Source organism: Patiria miniata, unplaced genomic scaffold (assembly GCF_015706575.1).
Source record: "Patiria miniata isolate m_02_andy unplaced genomic scaffold, ASM1570657v1 HiC_scaffold_25, whole genome shotgun sequence".
Lineage (NCBI taxonomy): Eukaryota > Metazoa > Echinodermata > Asteroidea > Valvatida > Asterinidae > Patiria > Patiria miniata.
In genome coordinates, this window is record NW_024037064.1 from 4,142,978 (window position 1) to 4,150,603 (window position 7,626).

Genomic DNA, 7,626 nt, shown 5'->3' on the forward strand with positions numbered 1-7,626 from the left:
TTGCCCCCTATTCGTCCTAATTTACCTGGTTCTCAAAAACGTTTGATTTAATGGCTAGTTGTTAAGCTCAGAGAGACAATCTAAATCTGGCAAAAATAAACTTCAAGAAAGATCAACCAATGGTAGTTGTTTTAGGTTAAGGAGAATACACGAGAAAGTGTGGATTCGTAATTTAAGAATTCATGAGGCGCGAAGCGCCGAGTGAGTTCGTAAATTAAGAGTGTATTTTTCGACTTAAACCATTGCGTCAACAGAAGTATTGGAAAGAATGTTGCAACCTGACGCCACTTTTTTCTTCATATATTTCATCTCAATGAAGGTCATTCGTTGCAAAAATGATGATAAGACATGAATCTGGCACTGAGAAATGTTTCCAATTTTGTTAGGAAATACTTGAAATTACTTTCCATAGACTTTGTACGCAAGCGCAAAAGTGGCGTCAGGTTGCAACATTTTTTCCTGGCGTGTTTAGCATGTGTATCGCCACACCCGTACAACCAAGTCATTTTGTGTGTATGGGCTCCTTACGTCAAAATGGTTGGTTCAGACGACGATTTCTTTCTGAATAAAAGTATATTTGTAGTGACGGTGGAGAATCTGACAGTGAAGATGCATTGGTAATTTTCGGAAAGCAAATTTTCACTCAAACGGTCCTATTCATGCTCATTATGGAGAACAATTGTCCGACATGTTCAAAGTGTGGATTCGTAATTCCGAATCCACACTTTACTAAAGATTCGACGTTCCGAATCCACACTTTGTGACCAGTGTAAGAGATTCGTAGATCCGAATCCACACTTTTAACAATATTGTGACGTCATAGCAACGGTTTAAGCCATCAGAACAACAGAACCCAGGAATTGAATCCATAGAGTTATACATGTACATGTGCATAGAAATAATTTGGGCCTATAAAATTTGGCATGATGTTGGCCTAATAATAGTTTAAGGTCATACTGCTAAGATAAAGAGTGTGTGTAGTGAGGGGGCGGGGCATCACTGCACAGTGCATTTGTCCTATTTCTTTCGATTTGATTCAAAGATAAAATCTTGAAGTACTTTGTTCATTTCTGTATTGTATTTATTCTGGGCGTCTTTCGATTTTGAAGAAAAAAACCTGACACATTACACACAAAATTACATATAATGACACTCTACAAAGAATGTACAATCAATGACCCAAATTGTCAGGGTGTGTGATTTCTGTGTGAAATCTGTGTGATTTCCTGTAGTTTCCTCAAACATTTTGAGCTTGCAAGACTGAGAGGTACGAGTCACAGAGGCACGAGTCACAGAGGTACGAGTCACAGAGCCTCTAGCGGCAGGTTAAAAAATATCCAAAACGCATTTTCAGTTGATGTCTGTGGCGAAATTTGCGGTAATTGCTTCAAAATTAATATACATAATAACCTTAATGCAGACAAGACCTGTGCGCGAAAAAAAATGATTACGTCATCAGACCGGAAGTTACAATGAAAAGACCTCTTTTCCTTTGAAAATAGCTACAAAATCAACCGTCAGAGATATAATCCAGTTTTGTGCTTTAAATGGCACTTTAATAATAGGTCTAAAACTTACCAAGGTTTTGTTACAATAAATTTACTAGAAGATGCCCTGCAGCCCCCTTGAAGTTTGAAGTTGAACACGCCTACGCATTGAAAAGCTCATATAATGCCACGTACATTGTGTGTACAGCAAATGGGGATAATTGCGTACAAAGGGAAAATCCCGAAAAACAAGTGGGCTGCGATTGCGTAAAAGGGAACTTTCCCGTCATATGATACTCAAAAATTGGGCTGGCAAAAGAGCCCGATTGGGCGCTTTTTTTAATTGGGCGGTTTTTTTTCTAAAAACATGCGCATTAGGGTAAAGAGGGTATGGCGAGCAATATCTTGTGTTGCGCCAATGGTGTGCAACCTGCTTTTAGAGATATGAGCTATTTGATGGGTTTTTGTAACAATTGTACTAGATCAGTTTACAGTACAGCAGCATGTGCGCGTGCAGATCCTCACCTGACTCTTTTCAACTATCCTCTGTATAATTACTCCACACGCTATTTTTCAACTCTCAACAATCAACATCAACAATCAACATCAACCATCAACATCAACAACCAACAATCAACATCAACAATCAACATTAACATCAACAATTAACATCAACAATCAACAATCAACATCAACAATCAACGTTAACATTAACAACCAACATCAACAACCATCAATCAACATCAACATTCCACATCAACAATCAACATCAACAATCAACATTAACATAAACAATCAACATCAACAATCAAAAATCAACAATCAACATCAACAATCAACATCAACAATCAATATCAACATCAGCAATCAACATCAACAATCAACATCAACAATAAAAACATCAACATCAACAATCAACATCAACAATCAACATCAACAATCAACAATCAACATCAACAATCAACATCAACTTTCAACAATTAACATCAACAATCTAACATTCAACATCAATAACCAACATAAGCAATCAACATCAACAATCACCATCAACAATCAACAATCGACATCAACATTAACAACTACCATCAACTATAATCAACAATCAACATCAACAATCAACAATCAACAATCAACATCAACAATCAACAATCAACATCAACTATCAACAATTAACATCAACAATCTGACATTCAACATCAATAACCAACATAAGCAATCAACATCAACAATCAACATCAACAATCAACAATCAACAATCAACATCAACAATCAACAATCAACATCAACTATCAACAATCAACATCAATAATCTGACATTCAACATCAATAACCAACATAAGCAAACAACATCAACAATCACCATCAACAATCAACATCAACATAAACAACTACCATCAACTATAATCAACAATCAACATCAACCACCGACATCAACAATCAACAACAATAATCAACAATGGGAAAAAGCCAAACCTCTAGCCCAACACCGTGTGTTTGTCCTCAAACTCTAGGTTTTTTTTGGTTTTTTTTGGCTGTTTCGGCACTTTTGCCGAAACAGCCTTTGTTTTCGTAAAAATTTTTCTTTTTCTATTTTTGGCTGTTTCGGCACTTTTGCCGAAACAGCCTTTGTTTTCGTTAAGATTTTTTGGCTTTTCCGCATAGTTGCGGAAAAGCCTTTCTTTTTGTTCTCATTTTTGGGCTTTTCCGCATAGTGCGGAAAAGCCTTTGTTTTTGTTCCCATTTTTTTTTTTTTTTCCCCTTCTTCATTTTTGTCGCCAAAATCCCATAGACTGTGCATAGACTGTGCACGTTTTTTCTGGCCTCCACTTTTGGCATTAATCTTTGTCAGACATCATTCAAAGTTTGCATAAGCATAGTCCCTATAGCAAAGATGTGTCCCGAAGATTAACGTCATGGTGACGTCATCGACTAATTTATTATAGATTTTTGAATATTTGATTTTTCCCATAGACTTTGTACACAGAAATTTAAAAAAAAATTGTCGATTTTCAAAGGACATTTTCGACTCTTTGCCAGTAATTCATTTACACCACTCTTTGTCCAAGCAAAGACCCTAATTCAAACAACATTGTGGAATGATGACGTCATGATGACGTCATCCTGTGTTGATTGATAGGCAATTAAATTGTGACACTTTTAATATTTAAAAATGCATAAGAAATCAACCGTACGCGTCCGCAGCATTCTGTTGCCGGCAAGTGGTAGAGTAGGTTAAGGTCTTTATTTCATTCACTGTGCGTGAAATCACGTGACCCTTGCTTCCGGTCGAAAAAGGCCAAAACCGGAAGTGGCTTATCATTTAAAAGTGGTAATAGATATGAACTTGCTTTTAACGGTGTTAGTCTCTTGGCCAATAGTATTTTTCAAATCATTTACCAATGACGTCATGCAATCTTCGAGCGCCCTCTAGCGACAGGTTGAAAATTTTCAAAAATGTGTTTTGAATAGATGTCTGTGGCGAAGTTTGTCAGAATCGCCTAAATATTGGTGTATAGGATGACTTTGACCCCCTTAAGACGTGTGAGAAGTTTTAGGCGTATGACGTCATCAGACCTGAAGTTATAATGAAAAGACTCTTTTTCCTTTGAAAATTCCTGAAAAATCAACCATGGCAGTTTTTATATTTGTTTTTACTTTAATTGTCGATTTAAGGGTAGGTCTAAAACATTTCAAAGCTTCGAGGCAATAAGCGAACTCGAACATGGCACGCGTACACTTAAAACTTCAAGTTGACAATATACCTCTGCTTTAAAACATGCACAGGACGTCCACAGTGTACATGTACATGCACGTACGTTGTACATACGCACATACATCGTATGTCAGTCAGCCCGCAGCGCTAGCGCACGTGTTGCTGAGGTCAAATATTCACCACAGTGACCGTTTTAGCCGATTTTCGGCTAACTTTGACAAAACATGCACAGGACGTCCACAATGTACATGTACATGCACGTACGTTGTACATACGCACATGTACATCTTATGTCAGTCAGCCTGCAGGGCACGTGTTGCTGAGGTCAAATCCTGTAAACAGTGACCGTTTTAGCCGATTTTCGGCTAACTTTGACAGACTTTATGTTCATGCATAGTCAGAGACGTATTATTGATAAAAAAATCATAATGCGGAAAAGCCCTATGTTTTGTTGCAAACAGACATAGATCTCTAGTTAGCTGTTTCGGTGTACACACCGAAACAGCTCTTGTTTTCGTTAAGATTTTTTTTTTTCTTTTTCTTTTTTTTTTTTTTTTTCTCCTTTTTCAGACTTTTTCCCATAGGTTTAACACACGTTTCTTCTGGCAGTCCACTTTGCCACTTTTATAAAACCGATTGATTTCAGACTTGGTACATACTGAGACCACCACCCACAGATGGTCCTAGAAGAAATTTGTGATCGTGACGTCATCAGGTGTCAGGTTACGTTACATTAAAGATGCATTTTTCCCCATATGTTTTGTACACGTTTTAAAACACTCCAGTTTGGTATCTTCGTAAATCCAATCGACTTTAAACTTAATTTATAATTAGACTACCACCCACAAATGGTCCTAGAAGAAATTCGTGATCGTGACGTCATCAAGAGTCAGGTTACGTCACATTAAAGATGCTTATTTCCCCATAGGGTTTGTACATGTTTTAAAACGCTCCATTTCGGCACTTTCGTAAATCTGATCGACGTTACACTTGGTACACACTTAGACCATCACCCACAAATGGTCCTTGAAGAAATTCGTGATCATGACGTCATCAGGTGTCACGTTACTTCACATTAAAGATGCACATTTTCCCCATAGGTTTTGTACACGTTTTAAAACGCTTCACTTTTTGGCACTTTCGTAAATTTGATCGACTTTATACTTGGTACACACTTAGACAACCACCCACAGATGGTCCTAGAAGAAATTCGTGATCGTGACGTCATCAGGTGTTTGGTTACATCACATTAAAGATGCATTTTTCCCCATAGGGTTTGTACACGTTTTAAAACAAAGTACCTTAAATCGTCACGTGTCATACCTAACACTTTCTGTCATCGTCTCATCATATCGGTTGTTTCGTTTCAGCTAAATAACTGATTGAGTTGTAACTTCTTGTTATAGTGTCATACGTGAATTTAATAGTGACATCATGACGATGTCGTCACAAGTCGACGTCTCTCCAAACAGCCGAAACAGCTGTGTTTGTACACAAACACCTCTAGTTTTTCTTTCTTCTTCTTCTTTTTATTCCCCGGCAAATCCCATAGACATTGTACACATTTCTTCTGCCCCTCACTTTTGCCATTCATCTTTGTCATACATCGTTCAAAGTCAGCATAGGCTTAGTCCTTATAGCATAGATGTGCCCCGAAGAGTGACGTCATGGTGACGTCATCAAGTGATTTATTATGGATTTTTGAATAATTAATTTTTCCCATAGACTTTGTACACAGAAATTTAAAAAAAATTGTCGCTTTTCAAAGGGCATTTTCGACTCTTTGCCAGTTATTCATTAACACCACTCTTTGTCCAAGCAAAGACCCTAATTCAAACAACATTGTGGAATGATGACGTTATGATGACGTCATCCTGTGTTTATTTATAGGCAATTAAATTGTGGTACTTTTAATATTTAAAAATGCATAAGAAATCAACCGTACGCTTCGCAGCATTCTGTTGCCGGCAAGTGGTAGAGTAGTTTGAGGTCTTCATTTCATTCAGTGTGCGTGCAATCACGTGACCCTTGCTTCCGGTCGAAAAAGGCCTAAACCGGAAGTGGCTTATTATTTATAAGTGGTAATAGAAATGAACTTGCTTTTAATGGTTTTAGTCTCTTGGCCGATAGTATTCTTCAAATCATCTACTGATGACGTCATGCAATCTTCGAGCGCCCTCTAGCGACAGGTTGAAAATTATCAAAAATGTATTTTGAATGGATGTCTGTGGCGAAGTTTGTCGGAATCGTCTAAATATTGGTGTATATAATGACCTTGACCCCCTTAAGACGTGTGCGAAGTTTTAGGCGAATGTCATCAGACCGGAAGTTATAATGAAAAGACCCTTTTTCATTTGAAAATTCCTGAAAAATCAACCATGGCAGTATTTAATATTGTTTTTACTTTAATTGTTGATTTAAGGGTAGGTCTAAAACATTTTAAAGTTTTGAGGCAATAAGTGAACTCGGACATACCCTGCGCACGCTTAAAACTTCAGGTTGACAATACCTCTGCTTTAAAACATGCACAGGACGTCCACAATGTACATGTACATGCACGTACATTGTACATACGCACATACATCGTTTGTCAGTCAGCCTACAGTGCACGTGTGGCTGAGGTCAAATCCTGTCCACAGTGACCGTTTTAGCCGATTCTCGGCTAACTTTGACAGATTTTATGCTCATTCATGCGCATAGTCAGGGATGTATTATTGATAAAAAAAACAATCATAATGCGGAAAAGCCCTGTGTTCTGTTGCAAACAGACATACAGCTCTAGTTTTTTTCTTTTTCTTTTTTTTTCTTTTTCAGTCATTTTCCCCATAGCATTTGTACACGTTTTTTTGTTACCGGCACTTAGGGCACTAAAATCAATCTGATTGACTTTATACTTGGCACACACTTAGACCAGCACCTGAAGTTGGGTGCCGAACATTTAAACAACATTGTGTAATGATGACGTCATGATGACGTCATCCGGTGTGTATTTATAGGCAATTAAATTATGACACTTTTAATATTTAAAAATGCATAAGAAATCAACTGTACGCGTCTGCAGCATTCTGTTACCGGCAAGTGTGGTAGAGTAGGTTGAGGTCTTTATTTCATTCAGTGTGCGTGAAATCACGTGACCCTTGCTTCCGGTCGAAAAAGGCCAAAACCGGCAGTGGCTTATTATTTTAAAATGGTAATAGATATGAATTTGCGTTTATGGTGTTAGTCTTTAATTGGCTAAAAGTATTCTTTAAATCATCTACCAATGACGTCATGCAATCTTCGAGCGCCCTCTAGCGACGGGTTGAAAATTAGCAAAATTGTATTTTGAATAGATGTCTGTGGCGAAGTTTGTCGGAATCGCCTAAATATTGGTGTATATGATGACCTTGACCCACTTAAGACGTGTGCGAAGTTTTAGGCGAATGA